This window comes from Ochlerotatus camptorhynchus, unplaced genomic scaffold, assembly GCF_037179485.1.
Source record: "Ochlerotatus camptorhynchus isolate MF236.1 unplaced genomic scaffold, CSIRO-AGI_Acam_v1.1 ptg000107l, whole genome shotgun sequence".
Classification (NCBI taxonomy): Eukaryota; Metazoa; Arthropoda; class Insecta; order Diptera; family Culicidae; genus Ochlerotatus; species Ochlerotatus camptorhynchus.
The window spans coordinates 2,046,937-2,069,323 of record NW_027040597.1 but is presented as its reverse complement, the minus strand read 5'-3'; the positions used below and the strand labels follow the sequence as shown (position 1 = coordinate 2,069,323).

The following is a 22,387-nucleotide window of genomic DNA, read 5'->3' as shown; positions in this document are numbered from 1 at the left end:
TAAAATAGTGTTGTTGGCATTTTTTTTTTTGTGTATAAGCTTGTTCAATATGTGATTTTAAGATAATATTTACTCTTTATTTCAAAATCACTGGTTCCTATCAGATACGTGTTGGCAACCCGTGATCTCTGCTATATGCAGTCCGTTTATGTCTTTCTTCAAATGTCTAGTATAAGAATTTAATTCCTTTTGTCTTTTGTCTCTCTTTATTAGTTTTTGTTTCTCTTGTCCCCCGTCTCGATGAGTCTCATCGTCGCCCACTGGTCACCCACCATAGCCGGTCGAACTCCGGACGAAGCTAGAACAGCACTACCGTTCATACTGGCGACAACGCTCTGATGAGACAACGAAACCCTGCCCCAAGCTCCTCCCCTGATCCTATCCTTCGAAAATGTACCCTTCTAACCTCGAGTAAGCCGCGAGTAATCGGCCCAACTCCTACTAGACATAGAATTAAGTGAATCTTGTTACACACAGTGAACAATGAATTATCGGCTCCGTAAAGCTAACGCGATTGAGCCTTCCAAATAAACGAACTAGATAAAAAAAAAAAAAAAAAAATCACTGAGATTGCATCTTATCCGTCCATAAAGTTTATTCGGAAGTTTTTTATCCTTCCTCGACATTTGCATCTTTAAACTTGAAAAAAACACTCAAATTCACTGCCCTCACTATTGACCGAATATGCTGAATCTGATTCAGAAAGAAAGTTCAGGATCTCTTCAAACTCCTCATCGCTTTCCGGTTCCGGTTCTGGATTATACATCGCCACGCTTTCTCATACTGGATTCCTGTGTTTACGCTTTAAAGCTTCGCATTTTAAAACCGCCTTTTTTGCCTTCGTTAAATGCGGCATTTTTATCTCTGATTCAAAAACTGCGCCCAGAACACGAAGAAGTTACGCACGAATTGAGCATAATTTTTACATGCATTAGTCAGCTGGCAGTGCTGCCAAAAGCAAGTTTAGTATTGAGTCATAATTTCTGTTAGTACTCGACATTATCATTTACGAAGGAGAAATGCATTATTACGCATAATAAGCTATCGCAATCAATATTTCTTTCAATTTTAACGCAATCCTCACACAACATTAATTTGAGAATTGATGTTTTATTTTGAATTCGGTGAAATGATTCTAGCAACCTTGTGAATCAGCCCGAATGAAAATAAACACACACACCCTCTGAGACTGTGCCAACAATACAGGACTGGTCATGTGTATTTTTTTGTCCCTTTCTCACTGTTGTTTGGCAATGATGATGACGTATAACATTTTGCATTTTAAGAGTGCGAGAGTAAAAGAAACAACAAGCCTGACTGCCAGACCAATGCATAGAGAATTAAACAACAGGAAAGTGCTAGTACGGCGCCGGGGGGAAGCGATCGACGTTTCCAAATTTTTGTAAAGTTCGTTTGATGAAGTTTTCGCGATTTTGTGCTCGCGCCGTGGATTTTTTTAACATTTTATTTATAGTTGAATCATAGATCAACAACGTGAAGCCGTGTATAAGAACGGAAAGTGTTGTGAAACATAAAAAAATGAGCAATGAACCAAACCATTGCTTTTTTGGAGTGTGTTAGTGTAGTGTAGTGAGAGGGTGTGCGTTCGCGGCCCAAAATAAAATGATGGCGCGCCTCAATTGAAATGGGCAGCTTTTTTATCGAAAAAGGTTACAACCCAGATTGATGTGAGCGGTATACCGAGGTAGGTGTTTTAAGTTTTTGTTAATGGTATTCCCAATTTTCGCTGTGCAGCGGATCCACGTTAAATTGGATAATGACAGTAGTGTCTCTCAAACACACACACACTCGCAAGTATGAGTTTGTATGTAGTTGAATTTTTCGAACTGATTTCCACCTTAATGTTGATCAAGCATTATTTTGAAGATGTGAAAATTTCAAAAGCCGTAGCCCAGATATTTCTCCAAGATAAATGATTGATCAGGAAGTATTCCAAAGATCTCGAACTGATCAAATTTTTTAACTCAGTCCTCATTCAAGACTTCAGGTCGATCAAGTTTTATTCTAAAGATTTTTTTTCCTTGATTTGTTTTCCGTGCTGAGCACCAATGCTACCGACGCCAGGGAGGCAACTGCCACACCTGGATCCTACCTATCGACCCATCAATTCATGAACCGGGGACCAACGGCTTTACTTCCCTTCCGAATGAAGGCGTGATTAGAGATGTTATGTCTCAGAAACTCCCGGCGGCGCCGACTGGGATTGAACCCAGGCCTGCTGGGGTGAGAGGCAATCATGCTTACCACTACACCACAGGCGCTGCTATTCTAAAGATCATCAACTGATAAAAAAGAATTAAACTCTATTTCTCAGATATTCTCGCAAGATTGCTGGTTGATCAAAAGATCTCTTATCACACATTAAGTTCTTTAATTATCATATACAAGATAAGATATGGGGCCTCATTTAGCTCAGTCAGTAAAGCCGCAGCTACAAAGCAAACCATGCTGAAGGTGGCTGGATTCGATTCCCGGTCTGATCTAGGAATTTTTCAGGTTGAAAATGGGTTCCTAAAACATAACCGGTGTGGTCCTGGATACTTCAAATGACTACCATGGACATAGGACCTAAAATCGATCGAGATTTCTAGATAAACAATTCAAAATGTCCTATCTGCATTGCTCGATTGTCTTCATCGACTTTATCTTTCGTTAATCAGTCAGCTGCAAAACCTTTTCGCGGTTGTATTTGTCATTTTGGATGCTAGATAAGAACCTCCTTTATCAAACTGGTTATCATAAGAGAAAGTCTTTAAAAATCGATCAAAGCAGATACGACCTTTTTAAAGGCAAACATACTTTTGCATACACAACAATTCCATAGCAAAATGATATAGTGGTTCTTATCTTCTTATCGCTAAATATTAGACTCGTATTTTTTGGCATTAGGGTGACCATTTCCATGTTGAGGTGGTTCTAAAAATAGATTTTTTTTTTCAAAAATGACTTTTTCCAAAAATTAATAACTTTTGAAACAACGGGCCGATTTCAAAGATCAGAATATCAAAATACCAAATGGCCTCAAAAGGAGTTATCAGATAAACCACTGGATCATCGGGACGAATCAGTGGAACCCGTGGTCGAATGGGTAAGGCTTTGTACAATCTGGGAGAGAACGGATCTTATTGGCAAAATCGTTATTTCCGAGATCTGAGTGATCTTTGTTAATCAATTACAATTGGTCTCCAAGTTAGGCATACAGTAAGCTGGTACTGCCTACACACTTATGTCAAAATTGACGCTCGTATATGTCAGTCTCAGAGCACCTAAACTTACATCAATTTTTCTAAATGTGTACGAATAGTGTAACGGAGTCTAATGAGGTCTTTAGTACGGCTGCCAAGGTTCAGAGTGTCACTCACCTGTCTGGATACTGGCACGTGTTGCTCCCTGGCCCGGGATATTGCCTCCTCGATGGTTTGCAGACACCGGTCAACGTCTTCGGACATCGGTTGTCGATGGTTGTGTCGGCGCAGTGTTGATATTGATCCCAATTGACACGATGGTAGTTGCGCCGGAGAACTTCGGATCGGTTCACGAAGGAACCCACTTCTTCGGCCACCACCGGATGGTGGTCCGAGCTGAGTTCTTGGTAGGTAATAGATGGCGATATGTTGTTGCCCATGTTGCTGATGTAGATAGTGGCGTGAGCACCGGACCTACTCAACCGGGTAGGAGAATCCGGACTCAGGATGTTGTACTGCGCTTCCTGCAGATTATTGTTCAGGATGGTGTCGCTTTAGTTGCGCCGACTGTTGCTCCAAGCTTGGTGCTTGGCGTTCAGGTCACCAGCGATAATGAAATTCACCCGCCGTCGAATTAGCTTGATAATATCTCTTCTAAGGTCTGCTGCTGACCCATCCCTGATGTTGACTTGTTTGTGGCAGTAAGCCACGACGATGGTGACGGGGTCTGCAGGAGTAGAAACTTCCACCCCTACGGTTTCGACGGTCTCCAGCTGGAAGCTCGGCAGCAGATGTTCCTCCTTAGTGCGATAGCTATTCCTCCTGGTTATGCTGGTGCTGATTAGATCAAGCCTCGCAAGCCGGAAATCAGGAAGGAAGACGTTAACTTTGGGATTCAGGTGCGTTTCAGTGATGATGGCGATGTCAATGTTTCGTTCGGTGAGGAATTCAACGAACTTGATGCTCTTGCTCTTGAGCGAGCAAGTAAATCAATTTTGCTATTTGTACAGCTTCACGGTTTATACTTGATGAGAAAGGACGTGGCAGCATGAAGCTGTTCAGATAGGTGTCGTGATTTTCAGCGGGCCTGTCGGGTGCCTTCACAAAATGGTGTTGCTCCATGGTGTCAGGTGTGGGATGTCTCAAGTCTGAGGGAGCCTTACTGGGTGTCCCGCTGTCCAGTACTGTCCGGATGACCACTGGGTTGTGATTCCAGATCGCTTTGGGGCCGTGAGGTAAACTCAAGGAAACCCTCAGTTGGCCGAAGCGTATCGCTAACTGTTCGTCGGCCACGGAATATAGACACGGCTGCTGCTTTCCTCTCCGTCCGCCGAGCAGATCTGGGTGTCCCGCTGTCCAGTACTGTCCGGATGACCACTGGGTTGTGATTCCAGATCGCTTTGGGGCCGTGAGGTAAACTCAAGGAAACCCTCAGTTGGCCGAAGCGTATTGCTTACTGTTCGTCGGCCACGGAATATGGACACGGCTGCTGCTTTCCTCTCCGTCCGCCGAGCAGATCCACCACGGTTGTGGCACCGTCTGGGTATACTGGGAGTTCGCTGAATGGGGATTGCAGATCGCTTAAAGCCGCAGTGAGGTAAACTCAGAAAAACCCTCAGCTGGCCAAAGCGGTTGCTGCCTACCGATTGAATGAACCCGGGTGGGACACTGCTGCTTTTATGGAGATGTGCTCTCCTCGCCGTCCGTCAATTGAATGAGCCCGAGTGGGGCACCGCTGCTGTTTTTATGGAGATGTGCTCTCCTCGCCGTCCGTCAATTGAATGAGCCCGAGTGGAGCACCGCTGCTGTTTTTTATGGAGATGTGCTCTCCTCGCCGTCCGTCAATTGAATGAGCCCGAGTGGGGCACCGCTGCTGTTTTTATGGAGATGTGCTCTCCTCGCCGTCCGTCAATTGAATGAGCCCGAGTGGGGCACCGCTGCTGTTTTTATGGAGATGTGCTCTCCTCGCCGCCCGTCAATTGAAATGAGCCCGAGTGGGGCACCGCTGCTGTTTTTATGGAGATGTGCTCTCCTCGCCGTCCGTCAATTGAATGAGCCCGAGTGGGGCACCGCTGCTGTTTTTATGGAGATGTGCTCTCCTCGCCGTCCGTCAATTGAATGACGGGAAAATGATAATGCTTGCTCTTATAGTATTTGCTTTGCTACTGATAAAGCCGTCAACCAATCGTAATCTTCCAATTTTCGGAGGACACAAACAGATGTGATTAAACAGTAAGTTTACTTTTAGTTGCTATTTTATATTTTATTATTATTTATATTATTATGATTACACAGCATCACTTTCCTACAATAGGGTCTTGCAGGTGCGCTTGATAATGATGGCAGCAGCAGCAGCAGCAAAGTGGTTGTTGGTTGGAAGCGGCGGAAGTACCGGAATTTGGCGCCCGGTACCCTTTTGTGGTTTGGTTGGTTCTGCGTAGAGGCCTTTTGCGGATTGCAATGAACTCCGCACGTTTTGGGCGCGACTTGCTAGTTGCCCGATGTATGTTGGGTCGGCGTTCTCCATCATCTCACAGGCATCGACCCCATTCTGCTTGCCACAATTGTTGTAGCGGTAGGCCATTGCAATTTTTCGTACCATGCCAGAACAGGAGGTAGTTGTAGCATTGGGAGAAGTCACAGCCGATGGGCTGATCCTATTTCACCACGATGTGGAACTAGGCTCGATTATTCTGCAGATCCTTGAGGCATGTTGAACTCTTCTCAAGATGGACCAGATACAGCTGGTCACGATACAAATCTGGACTGGCTTGAGTCTACTCAATTCATCCGACAGTGAGTCGGTTATCATTTCCGGAAGACCACGCAGAACCACCTTGAGCGGCTTTTGCTCGCCTCAATATCGTGGGAGAAGTGCTCCACGTTCTCTTTCTTCAGCAGCATGTCAACGACCTTGAAGTGATTCATCGCTGGAACCATCAGGCTTCAGTGCAAAGGCGGTTGGTGCATTTGAGACTTTTACCGATGTAATCGTCGATTTTCTTAATCAATCCGGGCGGGAATCCTTTAACGAAGGAAGGTGGAACTTTCTCCTTCCATCTTCGGTTCTTCACGTTTTCCAGGATGGTGTAACGATTGTTCGCCAGCAGCTTTTTCGATCCTAACTGAGCTTTGGCGGAGTCCAAATGGGATCGTTGTCCGATTGGAATAGTGGTAGCGTCATCACGCTGCGGTTTCCCCATACTGGGGTCGACTGATGTTTCACCAATCAGCGCGAATAAAAGGGCGCGAAAACTATCGCAACGAAACTAGCAAACAACTTGATAGATCGAGGGAAAACCGAACTAAACTGCTTGACGGTCAATCCGAGAATGACCTTGCTATTAATGTTGTTAAATTTTCATGGAGAACGATCCGTAGATAGGCGAATTTGTTTCCATTGAATTAACGCTAAATTTAATGGCCATTTTCCAAAAACAGCCTTTCCAAATGTATTTTTTCAAGTGATGAACGGGTGGTTAGCCATAATTTTCAGAATCCACTTCGGCACTTAAAAAAAATCCTAAAAATCTATAAAACCAGCACAGTTTTATGGTCGATCCCTAGAACCCTATTGAAGAAAATTAATTTAACATTGACAATACGATTATTGTAAATAATTGACATGTGTCATCCGCTTTAGACCAAGGTTATGCGAATTGCGCAATTTGTGGGCAAAAATAGCACGGGGAGCACACTATTTCTAAACAACCCAAATTTAAGTAGGATCTACTCATATCCGTCAAAGTTGAGTAAACAAAGTTGGGACTGACAAGATGAGCAAAGGACAACATCGACCTGAATCTGAATGTCTATTTATCAGTTAAATGGCCTTAATCACGATTAAGTTTTGCCTTTTACCCATGTTTGATTAAGAAGACTCCCTGCAGCTTTACTAAACGAACCTCTCCCAGCTCAACCGTCTAATCTCATGCTTAGTCAGTTGCATGGCATGCTTCTTCGTTTCAACTTTTTCGCACACAACATGGGAACAAGATTCCACTTTGAATGCCTACTCACTTCGGTTAACTGACCGATAGCTCGTATGGCAGGCTTTGTCCATGATTATGCCGGACATACATCCCTACCACGAACACACATTACAGACTTGATTTACGAACAATAAAATGAAGAGAAAAATTAATAACAAAAAAAAAAAATTGCGTTTCCCACCACCGCCACGGTCCGATTGGTCCCAAATGTCTATTCGTCAACCGGAATGATGCGGCGGGACGGCGACGGCGGGTCAGGTTTTGCTTGCCAACGAGCTATTTTTTACAACTGAGCTCAGCAACAGTGCAGTCTTCAACCTTCAAAGAATGTTGCCGGTAAACAGTATCGCGGTGGTGGAGGTGGAGAGCATGTGGAATCTTGACATTCCACGTTCCGGTTGGATGGTTTTCGGTAAACAATAATATATGAAGCTCCCTCAACAACGCTAAACAATAACAATAGCACCTGAACAGCGAAATAAAAAGACTTCATATAAAAAGCAACAGGGTGGTGGATGATCATTAGAGCTGCGTCATGCGAAGCTACTCGCGACGGGTTGGGAATAAGTTGAAATCTAGTTTAAAAAAAGGTTATTAGTTTATATAGTTTTCCTTTTCCGTTACGATGATGGTTTGATGTTTAAACTTTATTTGAATTGGAATCTGATAAGGGAAGTTATTTCTTTCCGCTCTGACTCAAATTCAAACGTTTAAGGTAATCTAGTTTATTTGATTGCAATGATCTCTTTCAAATGGGCCAGAAAGCATACAAACCAGTGATCAAAAATCGTCAATTCAAAACTGTATCAACGTAATTTGTGACGATATCTGCCGGGACGATCATTTTCCATGCGCCCAACACCAGTCCATACACAGAAAAACAAAACTACCCACCGCTTGGGTTTTTTAAACTCAAATTTGAGTTATTTGACCTCTGCCCGTTTCATTTCCTCTCGCTATTGTTGTCAAAAATAGAACGAAAGATTCGACTCAACCGTCTAGTTCCGTACGAGAAGCCAAAATTGAGTAATATGCGATATACCCAAATTTGAGTTAATTGAACTTAATTTTGGGTAGAAAAAATTGAAAATAACTTAGCGATGGGTAATTTTTTTTGCCGTGCTTAAATGCAAACTACTTTGAGCCGGTTTACCCAAATTTGGCTTATTGTACGGAACATGGGAGATGAGTGAAAAGAACTTAATTTTGGGTTGTTTTGAATTTCTGTGTAGTGAATGGTGGGTGAAGAGGGTGAATTCAGTCTAATAAAGAATGCCTTGATACGGCCCTGTTTGGTCGACAGAAAGAGAAGAGCTTGCAGTGTTAAATGAATGAACATAAGCAGTTGTTCATTCGTCGCACGAACGGAAAGAGATGACGAGTAGAAGCCTACGCTCCCTCTCTTAGGTTCAGCTGCGGCAACACTGCGGGAAGCGTTTCTTTTGCGTTATTTAGCTGACACATTGCGTGACGGTTGTAATGTGGGATTGTTCAAGATAAAAAAGTGACTTGATTTTTTTTTAGACCTAATAGCATAATATGCTTTCATATTATGATCTTTTTTTCAACTCTTAAGGATTCGACAGCACACCCGTTTAAAAAAGCATAAAATGATCTAAGTATACTTAATTTGAGTTGTTGCGACAATTAATTACTAATAAATTGTCAAGCTTGCAAGCTTGATTAATAAGAATATAAACATTAAAATAAATTCCATGAGACAGACTCTGCTTAGTGGAGCACTTAGTGCTCCGACGTGCTACGTGGTGCAACTCTTAAGGTGATTCCTTGTTGTGTCTTTTTTTTTGCATTACACTTTGCAATTTCCTAAGTAAAAAAATAATCGTTTTTGTATATGCACGTTGCTGAAACTATTACTTGTTGTTTGCTGTATATAGGCAAGTAATGTCTAAAATGTACAGATTTAGAAACGGTGTAAATCTTGAGATTTGTGCGCTTGAATTTCAAAGTGTTAAATGAAAGATCACTCTACCAATTTAATATTTTAAACAGAAATATAAATTGCAATAAATAGCAGATTCAATGTTCCAAGTCTTAACATTGAAACTTTCTTCCTAGCCATTGAATCGTGGACATTGTTTTTGTGGAGCTGGATTTCACAGATTTTTTTGTAATGTTTTTTCCACAAATCGATACGTAAATTAATTTTTTTAAACTTTGGATCTTATAAAAATAAAACTTCCTTGTATGGGATCTAATGAATATCCTGAATAAGTTCTGAGAAGAATTTCTAAATTACTCTATTCCAAATCTTTGATAATTCCATGAAAATTCCGAGGGTGCTGAGTTCTGAACATAGGCTTAAATAAAGTTAACGGTATATTCCAAGGTAATTCTAAAAAATGTGTCCTTCTTCTTCTTCTTCTTCTTCTTCTTCGCATTTCAAGCTTATTGCATATCGCATATTTGCTTATTGCGTGCTCTCAACTTAGTGTTCTAGATGCACTTCCAGAGTTATTAATTGAGAGCTTTCGATGCCTGTACCATTTTTGCATTGATATGATTGTGTGGCAAGTCCAATCATACTTCTATGCCCAAGGAAGTCGAGAAGTTTTCCAACCCGAAATATTCCTAGACCGAACCGGGAATCGAAGGCTTGAGAAGATTACGAAGGGAATGGTATTTTGAGGGTAAATTTCAATGACATTCTGAAAAGATTTTTAGGAAAATTCCGAGAATAATTCCAAGGGCATTTTTTTTTATCTATTTCGTTTATTGCGTTATAATACTTCATGTCATGGGCATGTCGAGAAGAATAAAGATGAGCAGGATTTTGTGACTGTTTTTTGAGGAATTGCATGAAAATTCTATGGAGAGTTCAAGCGAAGTTGAATTCTTGGAAGAATCATTAAAAATTTGAAGTTAATCTTTGTATTAATTCCACGATTTTTTGTTAAGAGTGATCTGCATTGAATATCTCGACTGTTTTAAAGAAAGTTTCAAGGGAACCCTAAGAGATCTCAATTATATTTTAGATGAATTTTGAAAAGAGCTTTGTGAAGGGTAATGATTTTAAAGAAAATTCAAAGAAATTATGTAAAGACTTCTAATCGAATTTTCTAGGTATACAACATTTAGACACATTTAGCTTGCAATACCTCTTTTAATGAACTCCCGTAATATCGATGGATAGAGCGTAAACTCAACAGATTTTAAAGGTTGGCCCAGAAAACTATCGATGGTTATTTGGATATTTGATCGACCCATCACGACACGTTCTTCAGCACTATATTTGTGTAAAATGAAAATAATCATTTTGCATTTGATCCTCAAAATCATTCCCACCAAGATGAAGGCGAATATTAATATTGACAAAAACAGAGGCGATGATGAACGTCCAGCCGCGAATGAAGATAAACAAATGTTTAGTTTGATACTCAGAGGTTGCCTTGATCAAGAGAATGCTATAATGTCTTCAACAACCACCAATCTGCTGTGTCTCACATCGTATATAATCGAAAGCATGTCGGATCGGGTTCAAACGGACGTTATTTATTCAGACCTATCCGCAGCATTCGACAAGTTGAACCATGCTATTGCGATTGCTAAACTCGGCAGGCTCGGTGTATGCGGAAATCTTCTGAGTTAGTTTCGATCATATCTTACCGGTCGCCAACTAAAGGTTTAAGCCATAGGAGATTGCAGATCAGCTAGCTTCTTCGCCACATCAGTTATACCTCAGGGAAGCCACATGGGACCGTTGATTTTTAAACTGTACTTCAATGACGTGCATCTGGTTATCGAAGCTCCACGGTTATCATATGCAGATGACCTCAAAATCTTCCTAAGAAACTGCTTCATTGCTGACTGTCACTTTCTTCAACGTCAGCTGAATGTATTCGCTAGAATCCAGCCAAATGCTCTGCTATTACGTTCTCACGAAAACAACAATCGATATTATTTAGCTATGACCTTGTTGGGTGTGATCCTGGATTCGCAGCTTTAATTCAAGCAACACATTGCATATGTTGTCGATAAGGCGTCTGGAACTTTAGGGTTCATTTTTAGGATAGCTAAAAACTTCACTGATATCTACTGTCTAAAATCTTTCTATTGTTCGCCTGTTAGATCGACGCTTGAGTATTGTTCAGCGGTGTGGGACTCAAACTACAACAACGGTGCCAAGAGAATTGAATCTGTTCAACGTCGCTTTCTTCGTTTTGCGTTGCGTAGATTGCCTTGGAATGATCCGTTTCGATTACCCAGTTACGAAAGCCGTTGTCAACTTATCGCCCTAGAACTTCTCCGGACTAGAAGAGACACAAGCAGAGCCCTAACCGTGGCCGATATCCTGTAAGGAAGGACAGATTGCGAGGCTATCCTGAGGCAAATTGGCCTGAATGTTCAACCCCGACCGCTTCGTAATAACCTTATGCTAAAACTGCCTCTACGGCGCACAAATAATGGAGCATACGGTGCGGTTTATGGACTGCAGAGAATATTCAACAGAGTTGTTTTCGACATTCATCTCTTCATAAAGGAATATTATCAAACTTTTGCAGATCATTCATTCCTCTTATGTTCCATTATGCTATACGAAGAAAATTACCACAGTTTTCGTGATACTTTCGATTAAATTCATCAATACAATCATGGTAAAAACAAATCAATTAAATCATCCCTAATCTGTATTATCTCGGGTTTAGAATGTTCATTCTTCTTTACTAATATATTCCCCCCTCTACTGGACCAAAAATATTTTAGCTGTAAACTTTCTTGATACTCTCTCATTTCAATTAAAAGTTCCATGAATAGTGGGGTCAGTTTATCGCGAATAATGACGGATGTTGGTTTACCATTGATCATAAACTGGGATCGATTGATGATGACAGTAACTTCCCACATTGCTTTTTCTTTAAAAATACGAATTTTTTAGTATCTTGATCTTTAAAAACTACGCGAATAATGAGGTTTTGGTTTTATTTTTTCTCATTATTCTGGTAGCCGAAGTGATTGCATCAGAATTTTACGTCACACCATAACAAGCAATACATTTCAAGCGTATTTCCAGCGGGAACAAATGGGACACCAAGAACTACCGTATTATTGCATTTTTTTCACGATTACTTTAATCAACTTGATGTTATAGCTTATAAACTGTTTTCGATAAAGTTTGTTGACTCTTTTTTAATTTATCAATTTCGATTCAAGGATTCATTTTCATTTTTTAGATCTTGGAAATCAGAAACGATACCATCAAACTTGGAAGACAAAAAATCTTGTGACCTTTCTAATGCTGTTGTAATCTGCTTCATCTCACTCCTAACATTTTGAATTTCCTGAGACACTGCATTTGCCATCGCATCCTTTAGCTCGATAGCAAGCGATTCTACAATGGATGTTTTGTGGTTCTGCATCTTTATAATCCGTTGATAGATGCTCGAACAGTTGTGAGGACAAAAATACATTCTCTCCTTAATGCGTCGCACGGCATTCCCGGTTATGATGCGACATTTATAATGCGCTTCAGAAAAGCAGTACAAACATGTTATAATTTTACTGGAGTCTTTCTTTATTTTGTTACATTCAACACAGATGATACAATCAATATCCATGATGACCAGTTTAAATCAACAAACTAGGCAAAACCAATTCAGGACGTAAATCAATAATAGACAGTGCTAATAATAAACAAACAACTTCATATGCTATTCACACACATCTACTAAGGGCATCTGGTGACCGTTTACAAGTCAGAAGATTTGCAATATTGCACTAAAAAACAACAACAACAAAAAAAAAACAGCTCGAAACAATTGGTTGAACACCGAAGAAAATGGAGCAATGCTGTATTCAGTGCACTGTCATCGACTGGCTTCAGCTTTTTTTTAAATCTTTATTTAAGAGATTTTTAGCCATAGGCTAGTTCATCTCTGACTGGCTTCAGCTAAAATTACTATATTTATTTGAATATTAGCTACTGTTCAACGTATTTAGGGTGTTCGAGTTTAACTAGACGTCCGTTCGCTTCATTAGACCTAATCTGCATATGTAATCAGCATTACTCAAAACTTGCGTACAATTTGCATGCAAGAGATTTTCGTCTAGGAAGATATAAACAGAATCACACAATGTGCTACTTGCAGAGCACCAAAACACCAAGCTCGAACCAACGGCTAAATTGTGCAAGACGCCCGTTCACTCAATTTTCACTGAATCTGCTAATACAAACTATAAACTACGACATCGCCAAATAAAGAGAACCAAAATGTGTGTGCTATTGAAACTACTACAGCACGACTGCATCAAACCAAACCATATCTTTATTTACGTGGTAACCTACAACCAAACCATACAGCAATAGCAGCAGTCAGCAGTCAATTCAGCAAAAAAACTACAATACACAGCCAGCTTCCACCTGGTAAGAACCAATATAATAATCCTTTTGTTTTGTTTTTCCAGTGCAATATTTATATTATTATTTAAAACGTTCAAGTAAATACCATAAACTATCAGGAAATGATATAAAATCATTTTTTTTTTTCTGAAAATTTACACTCAATTTAATTTCAAAAACTAAGCGTGCTGAAACAGAGTAACGATCTCATCTCACCTTCGATCTCAATTTGATTTGTTTTTTTTGTGTTTTTTTGATTTGATATTGCCTTAAAATAATATTCATTTTTCCCTAGATCTACTGGGCTTTTAGATTAATGTCATGCTTCCTGCAAGCTTATTAATTTTCCAACGGATAACTCACAGTTAACTTGTTCATATTTCGAGAAAACTAAGGTGTGAGCCGGTGCAAAGTCCCGATAGGGACTTAATAAAGTCAAAGAAGAAGCTGTCATTTTATACAAAAGAAAGGTGAAACAACATTGCTTGGTGAATGTACATTATTATTATACTGTTAAAAGTATTATCATTTTTAGTACTGTAACATTAAACAAAATATTTTGAAACTGAAAATTACTAAATGTTTGGCAACTGAAATGCGAGAGCGTGTTGTCAAAAACACGACAATACTGTACAATGATTTTCACTGTTACTGTAACTATGATATTTACATGTTGGACATTTTCGTCCATTACCGTACAATCGCAACGAAGTCCATGGTTCACAATCATAAAAATCATAGTATTTGAGACAATTATAATAACTGAACATGCTGATCCTGATGAGATGAACCGTTTCTTGTGCGAAGTCCATAGACTTCTTGTGACAGACAATAGAGCAGAAGTTGAACCGGCGCACCGTACCGTTACGGAACGTGGTGGGACGCAGTTCGATTTCCGATGAACTACAGCCAACGACGTGTCACGAAAGATTGTGGAAGTTCAAACCAACGCTGCAGGCTCAGATATAATCCCTATCTCGTTTGTTAAGATGTTGGTTCCGTTTGTATTGCCTGTGCTGGTTCACCTGTACAATATGGTGATTGATGCTAGATCGTTTCCTGCTGTCTGGAAAAAGACTCGCATCACTCTTATACCGAAAGTCGCAAATCTGACTGAACCTTAAGACTTTCGGCCAATTAGTGTTCTCCCAGCCACCTCCAAGATTCTTTAGAAGATCCTGCTCGACCAAATTGTTGGGCACTTGGACGCGGATGATCGTTGGCTTCTTGCATCGAACTAAACAGCTTTAGCAAAGGTGACGCTCGATATCTATGACCATTTCGACAACGAACAGTGCACAGTTATGGTCCTTGTTGACTTCTCGTTGGCATTCAATTGTGTTGATCATCGCAAATTACAGAGGAAACATTGTGAGGAATTTTCTTTCACTGACGGTGCATGTGACCTTATCCCTTCTTTCCTCGATCATCGCACCCAGGTGGTACGAATAGGAAATGTGTTTGCGGTGTTCTCAGAGATCAGTGGTGGATGGTACACCCCAAGCACATAACATATGTGGAACTCGGTCATAAAAAATCGACCCCATTTCAGTGATTTCAAGTAGTATAGTAGGACATCGATCTGTCAAACTGGTTATACCAGCTGTAAATTGAGAAAGGAGATCAAGGGGGTAGTCAATTCCTAGGGGCAAGCCAGCTTTTAATCATGAGTTATATTGGGGTTAATTTTGAGTAACTCTGAGTAACTCGAGTTGCTCAATATTGAATGCATGGCAACTCAGCAACCTGTTTTGGTGCGTGTGTATTTCCCAAATGTCAAAGTCAGATATTTGACGAAGCAAGCATTCCAGAAGTCTACAACCCACCATCATCCATCGACGGATCATACTGGATCACTATCTTCAAATCTGCAAATTTCTGCTAAACCTTACGAAACAGATTTCACCTGAACGCAGACAATCAACATTCAATGTTGACCATCAACATGGAAAAGATTGCATTCGTAAAACATTCAAGTTTTTTAACGTCTCTGAGAAGAGTCAATTCATTTTCATAACATCTTTAATAGAGTAATATCAAATAACCATTAATTTTATTCTAGGTAATGCTCCTGGTTATGAAAATATGTTTACTGGAAATCGATTAGAAATGTTTGTAGGCAACCCGTTACTTCTCTAGTATATCATCGAGTTTCATCATCACTACTACAGCTTAGTGGTAGTAAGAAAATGTCATAAATGAATACTGATTCACACGGTTTTCTAGAATATATATTAAAATAAATTCCATTTCCTTCTTCATAAATTCGTTCATTGTAATTTGAATTGCGTAAATTTACAGTTAAAATTGTAGACACCTAATTTGTTTGATACATAAAGCGACCCATCATAATGGACATCTTTCTGGATGTTTCGGCAACGATTTAACTGTTGATGGCATATTCTTCAGAGCTAGCTAGTTTTCTATCTTATTATCCACTCGTACCCAAAAGCTTCCGCTTGAATCTACGATTCCCTAAGCTAACCATACAATCCAAGCTAATATATCCCATTTAGACCCTTCAAATGATTTCACAAAACTTTAGACAGATGCGAAAGATCTTTGTGAATGGATTTATTTGGATTATTGGGTAATCTTAAAAACACACATCCTGCTCATATATTTTTTTAAAAGATATAACATGTAAGGGTAATGTGCTGTAAATGAATTTAATTGAACTGGTTATTTATAATTTATATCATTACAATAAAATAATTCGAAAAAGATCTCTCTGACAAGTTGATGTTTATTCAAGTAGTTTTTATTTCTAATATGTTGATGAATGTGCGACTACTATGATTAATTTTGAGTAATCATGAGTTACTCAAATTTACTCGCTGCATAAATATTAACTCTAAGGACAGCTGACTTGCCCCTTGGTCAATTCTATTAAAATATTTGTAGTGTGGTCTATAATTCCAAATCTTTTTTGCGCTCTTGAACTCATGTCTTTGTATTGCCATAATAATTTAAGTTCTTTATTTTTAATTGTATAGCTATCGTTCTTTAGTTTTAATTATATAGCTTAATTTATAATTATAAATTATCGTTTGCATAAAAAAGGAGAAATTTTTTGAAGATGTTATAGGCGATGACTTGCCAACTATAAAACATAATTTTAAGCTGCCATGGGTTAACTGTTTACAATTCAGTTTCTCAAATTTTTGGTAATAATTACAGAAAAGCAATACGCATCGCTTTTCTGTAATTATTACCAAAAATTTGAGAAACTCCAAGCGAATACTTGTTTATTTCTTTAAATTTGCATCGGTAATTTTCTTTCTCTATGATAAATTTAGAAAATAAATGTATGCACCATTTCTTTTTCCATTAACATTTTTTGTTGGAACCAATTGCATCAAACTTTGATTTCATTTCATAATGTATGAGGGAAAAAAAATGACCGGAGTTTGATGTACAGTTTAAAGCAGCATCATTTTGCAACAAGTGTATATAAGTATTGCAAATCTAAAGAAGCTGTCAAAATTCTACCGTCAGTATAAAATAGAGCTGAATATTGAAAAAAAAAAACATAGTGTGCGTTGAGAAATTGAAGTATATTTGCTGGCGATTCTTTGAAGCCTTGTTCATTTGATAGCTGTAGCGGAACTTCTTTTTATTCTTGGAATTAATACGTAAAACAAACATATGCAGTGTTTTGAGCTAACCTTGCATCTTTTCATTCACAAGAATTTTGCAAGAAGGATGACAAATGAAATCGAGCGCTTATCGATACCAGTAATACCCAAGGTTTCAACCCTCTCTATGTTTCTCTCTATGAAATAGCGTATAATTGAATATTTCTGCTCAAATCCCAACACAAAGATCTACTGACTGGTTATCTACAGTATGACTGGTTAATAATGCGCTTGATTGACTTCTGACCGACTTGAAAACACGCGTTAATAAATCCTTTGATAGGCCCCCTGTGCCCCAGAGCTAGTCTAAAAAAAAATGGCCGCATTACCTTGACAGTTAGCCTTTTCGGTCACTCTGTAACCCTTTACTCTTATGGTAAAATCCCATAAGCAAACTTCACTCTGTGCGAGAAACATGTTAGACATTACATTACTCTTTTACTCCAGTGAAAAACCTCATAAGATCCTGTTAAACTTTGCATGAAGAGACGGTGGCTCGCTGGTACCATGGTAGAGTGAAGAGATAAGACAAAATCCGCTAGCCTTCGAGGTTTTACCATAGATATTGCTGACGTTTATCGTACGCACACAACGTCACGTATAGGTATACGCAAAATGTTTTCATCAGGAAAAAAAACTTCATAGTGGAAATTTTTCCCGATGAAAACAAATCACTGACACAATCACACTTTAGCAATCTCTATAGGAGTAAAGAGCTAGAAAGCCACCGTCAACGTTAATACTTACACGTTATTTCAAAACTACTCCAATTTGGGTAGAATCCTCCCAGATCGGTCACAACTGAACCTACTCAAAAATGGGTAAACTATGTTGGGAGTGACAAGCTGACACATGAGCAACATTGGCATGGATCCAACCGACGTTGCTCAATTGTTAACCTGTCACTCCTAACATACACGCAAACCAAAAATCTATTACAATGAATGTTAGTTCCAGTTCCTATCATACTCTGTTCATGAACATCGCAACGAATGTTAGCAATTGACCATGCAGGCGATGTAATGGTTTTTTGTCTTTTTTTATTTCGTGTTCCATCTACGGTTTCGACTATACCAGTAAGCTTGTAGAACGACGCACATTGTAGAACATTGTAGAACGACGCACACACTTGTCTCGAATCTCTCCAGCAGAAAAAGCATACGAAGTCGAGCATGCGAGAAAATGAGCGCTTCATGTTTGCTTTTAGGCTGACCATAATCAGAAGCATGGAGAGAGCAGTGGAGAAAGCACAGGTCTGATGTTCGCAACGTCCGTGGTTCGAGTCCAGTCGGCAACCTTTTTTCTATTTTTTTCGACATAATTAATTTCACTCACTAATACAACTCCACATTTTTCGGTCTCCAATTTTCTTACATCGGACCGCAGCTAGGTATATCGCATCCTCGGTTCATGCGGTCTCCACTTACATCCTCTGATGATGAATCCCACATAATTGTAAGCGAATCTTTCATCCACCGGTTGGGTGTAGTTTACCCATATTTTGATAGATTCAGTTTTAACCAATCAGGGTAGATTTTACTTAAATTTATGTAGTTTTTAATTAGCGTGTACTGAGCATGCAACAAAATATCTGATTTTCGCTCATAAGGGCCAATGTCACAAACGTAAACATTGACTTTTCCACGAATTTCTTGAAAATGAAAACTAGCTCAAGTAAGCCACCACGAGAGAAAGTCCCCATAGCTGATAGAATTGCTGGGTTACATGGATTGACTTCGAACTACAAGATTTTTACGAAAGAAGCCATTGCTTACGTTTCCGACATTTGCCCATATGAAGACTCAGTTAAATTTAATTTTGACAGATCGATGTCCAACTATACCAGTTATACCACAGAGGAAACACAAAAAAGGGGTAAATTTTTAGTCAGCAGTTTTGCATGAAGTTCCACATATGTTATGTGCCCCAAGGCTCTTGATTGGGCGCTTTACTGTTTAGCCTCTACATCAAGATGTAGACTGAGATGTAGCTTTACGCTGATGACCTACAGATCTACATTTCTGGTGCCACCCAAAATGTAGACCTACTCGTGGAAATCATAAACAACGATCTGGAAAGCATAGAGCGATGGGCCAGACAGAACTCTCTTTTCCCTAACCCAAAAAAGGCGAAAGCAATCTTTTTTTGCAAAGAAGGGGCGGTAGCACCAGCCACTAACATCGTTGTCTGTGGAGAACACATTCTTTTGTCAGACAACGTTGTGAATCTTGGTCTAAAGATGGATCGTAATCTGAAGTGGAACGGACATGTGAACGATATAACGGTCAAAATTTTTGGAATGTTACGGACGCTCCTCAGATTCGCTCCAGTTTTGACAGTCCAAACCCGAATAAAATTGGTGCAAGCAGTGGTCGTGCCGATTTTTACCTGGACTGTCAGCTAAACCGTTGTTTCAGGCAGCAAGTTCGCTTTGTATATGACATCAGACGCAGAGAATTCACTGCTGCCGTAATGAACTCTATTTTGGGAAACGACCTGGACACAAACTACCGGAATAGAATTAGCTGTTTTATTCGCCAGAGGTACGCTGGAACTTTCCCTCCTTATCTGCAGCAACACCTGAGAAGAGGACAGCTTGAGTAGACGCATTGCTTTGCGATTTCCCATCACACCCATTATCTGGAAACAGCTCCTTCTAGGAACAAGACACCAGACAACGATCAGTGCATTTAAGGCAGCGCTGTCAACTTAGTTTTAGAACTACATACCTATTAAGAAAGCTACTTTCATTATAGACTTTTTGTTGTTTTCCTCAATTGTTCCATCGATAACAAATTACAATTACAATTACAATAATAAATGGGGATTGATAAGTATCGTAACAGAAGAAAAAATCAATTTTTCTCGAATAATTTTGAATCCAATACAATAATTTTTATTGTTTGAGTTTTCACCAGTACATTAATTTAACATTAATTTTTAATGTAACAGAAAATTTATTGAAATTTCGATGATTTACTGTGGTTATTTTTTTTCGGGCATGAATTCAAGTTCATCGGTATACTCGTTCATGTCGATCTGTTTGCTGGCAGAATGCAGTCGGATAGGTGTGTTGAGCGAAAACCCATAATTTGAAGATAAAAAAAATGATAACTTAAAAACGAAAACAAAAACATATCGCTGATTTTTTTATATGTTGCGTAAGAAAGCAAAAATTTACAAGGAAAACTATAACATGTTGCGTCCTCTGTGTACACACCATGAAAACTATTAAAATAACAAATACAATCAATGTTTTTCAATACAAAATATGTTTTAATATTATTGTATTTTACCTAAAAATTATTTTTAATTATCTTTCATTTGATATTTGGATCTTTAAAGCCAGTTCAGTGGTTTAAAAGTTATAAATTTTTGAAAAAAGTCATTGAAAAAAATCGATGTTTTGGACCACCCTAACATCGAAATGGTCTCCCTAATAATAAAATAAAAAACACGGGCCTAATATTTTGCGATAAGGAACAAAACTACCAATTTTAACGAAATTCTGAGAACCACTATATCGTTTTGCAATGGAATGGCTGAATATTTTTGAACACCTCTACATTGCTAAGTGTAGCCACACCTGAACCCACCCAATACATTGCAACGAAGTTCATTTGCACCCACAACTACATGACGAGTCACATGGCTTCACCGCTCACGATGGAAAATGAACAGGTGGGCAGGAACTCACAGTCTCCCAGTGTTGGTGAGTTCTTTGCCGTTAATGTTCACGAAAAGTTCACTATTTTGCTATACAGAAATTCAAAACAAAAATTTTATCTGCGGATTTGAACAGTTTTTGACCTGTTTCATACTACCGGAAGGTGTATGCTGGTCACAAATGCCGTGCCAAACTGATTTCCTACTCAATTAATCAATCTTTGATGTGAAATTCGCTAATAAACACGAGGCGCATTTCGTATAGCAAACATGCCATAACAAAATGGGCATGGTTCATTTAAGTAAACAAACTAACACTTCTTCCGACTGTTACACCTATGTATTAGCCGTCTCGTTCACCGCTTCTCTGATTGCGGGCTGTGTGACGGGAGTGGAAAACCGAGGTGGAAAACAAAACAATCCCGCTTCATTCCCTCCCCGCCCACGATGGGAAATACATAGGTGCCACAGTCGGAAGAAGTGTTAGTTTGTTTACATAAATGAACCATGCCCATTTTGTTATGGCATGTTTGCTATAAGAAATGCGCCTCGTGTTTATTAGCGAATTTCACATCAAAGATTGATTAATTGAGTAGGAAATCAGTTTGGCACGGCATTTGTGACCAGCATACACCTTCCGGTAGTATGAAACAGGTCAAAAACTGTTCAAATCCGCAGATAAAAATTTTTGTTTTGAATTTCTGTATAGCAAAATAGTGAACTTTTCGTGAACATTAACGGCAAAGAACTCACCAACACTGGGAGACTGTGAGTTCCTGCCCACCTGTCATTTACCATCGTGCTCCCCGCCCACGTTTCACTCGTCTGAATCGGTCGGTGAGTGTGGTTCACCCATCGGACGCCGACGACGCCCACGATGGAAAATGAACAGGTGGGCAGGAACTCACAGTCTCCCAGTGTTGGTGAGTTCTTTGCCGTTAATGTTCACGAAAAGTTCACTATTTTGCTATACAGAAATTCAAAACAAAAATTTTATCTGCGGATTTGAACAGTTTTTGACCTGTTTCATACTACCGGAAGGTGTATGCTGGTCACAAATGCCGTGCCAAACTGATTTCCTACTCAATTAATCAATCTTTGATGTGAAATTCGCTAATAAACACGAGGCGCATTTCGTATAGCAAACATGCCATAACAAAATGGGCATGGTTCATTTAAGTAAACAAACTAACACTTCTTCCGACTGTTACACCTATGTATTAGCCGTCTCGGACGACGCCCATATCATGAAAACAGAACAAGGGGAGATGTTGGGTGATCTTTTACTCCGCTGTGGCAAGAGAGGGCACGGGGGCCATGGGCAGCCGTAGTTCACGATGGAAAATGAACAGGTGGGCAGGAACTCACAGTCTCCCAGTGTTGGTGAGTTCTTTGCCGTTAATGTTCACGAAAAGTTCACTATTTTGCTATACAGAAATTCAAAACAAAAATTTTATCTGCGGATTTGAACAGTTTTTGACCTGTTTCATACTACCGGAAGGTGTATGCTGGTCACAAATGCCGTGC

General features: G+C 39.5%; 1 protein-coding gene across 1 annotated transcript in view; it reads left to right on the top strand.

Annotated features, from left to right (window-relative positions):
• The window catches only part of Rgl (Ral guanine nucleotide dissociation stimulator-like), a 173,948-nt gene that overhangs the window by 50,704 nt on the left and 100,857 nt on the right, over positions 1 to 22,387 (top strand). The gene's annotated exons all lie outside the window — the stretch shown is intronic.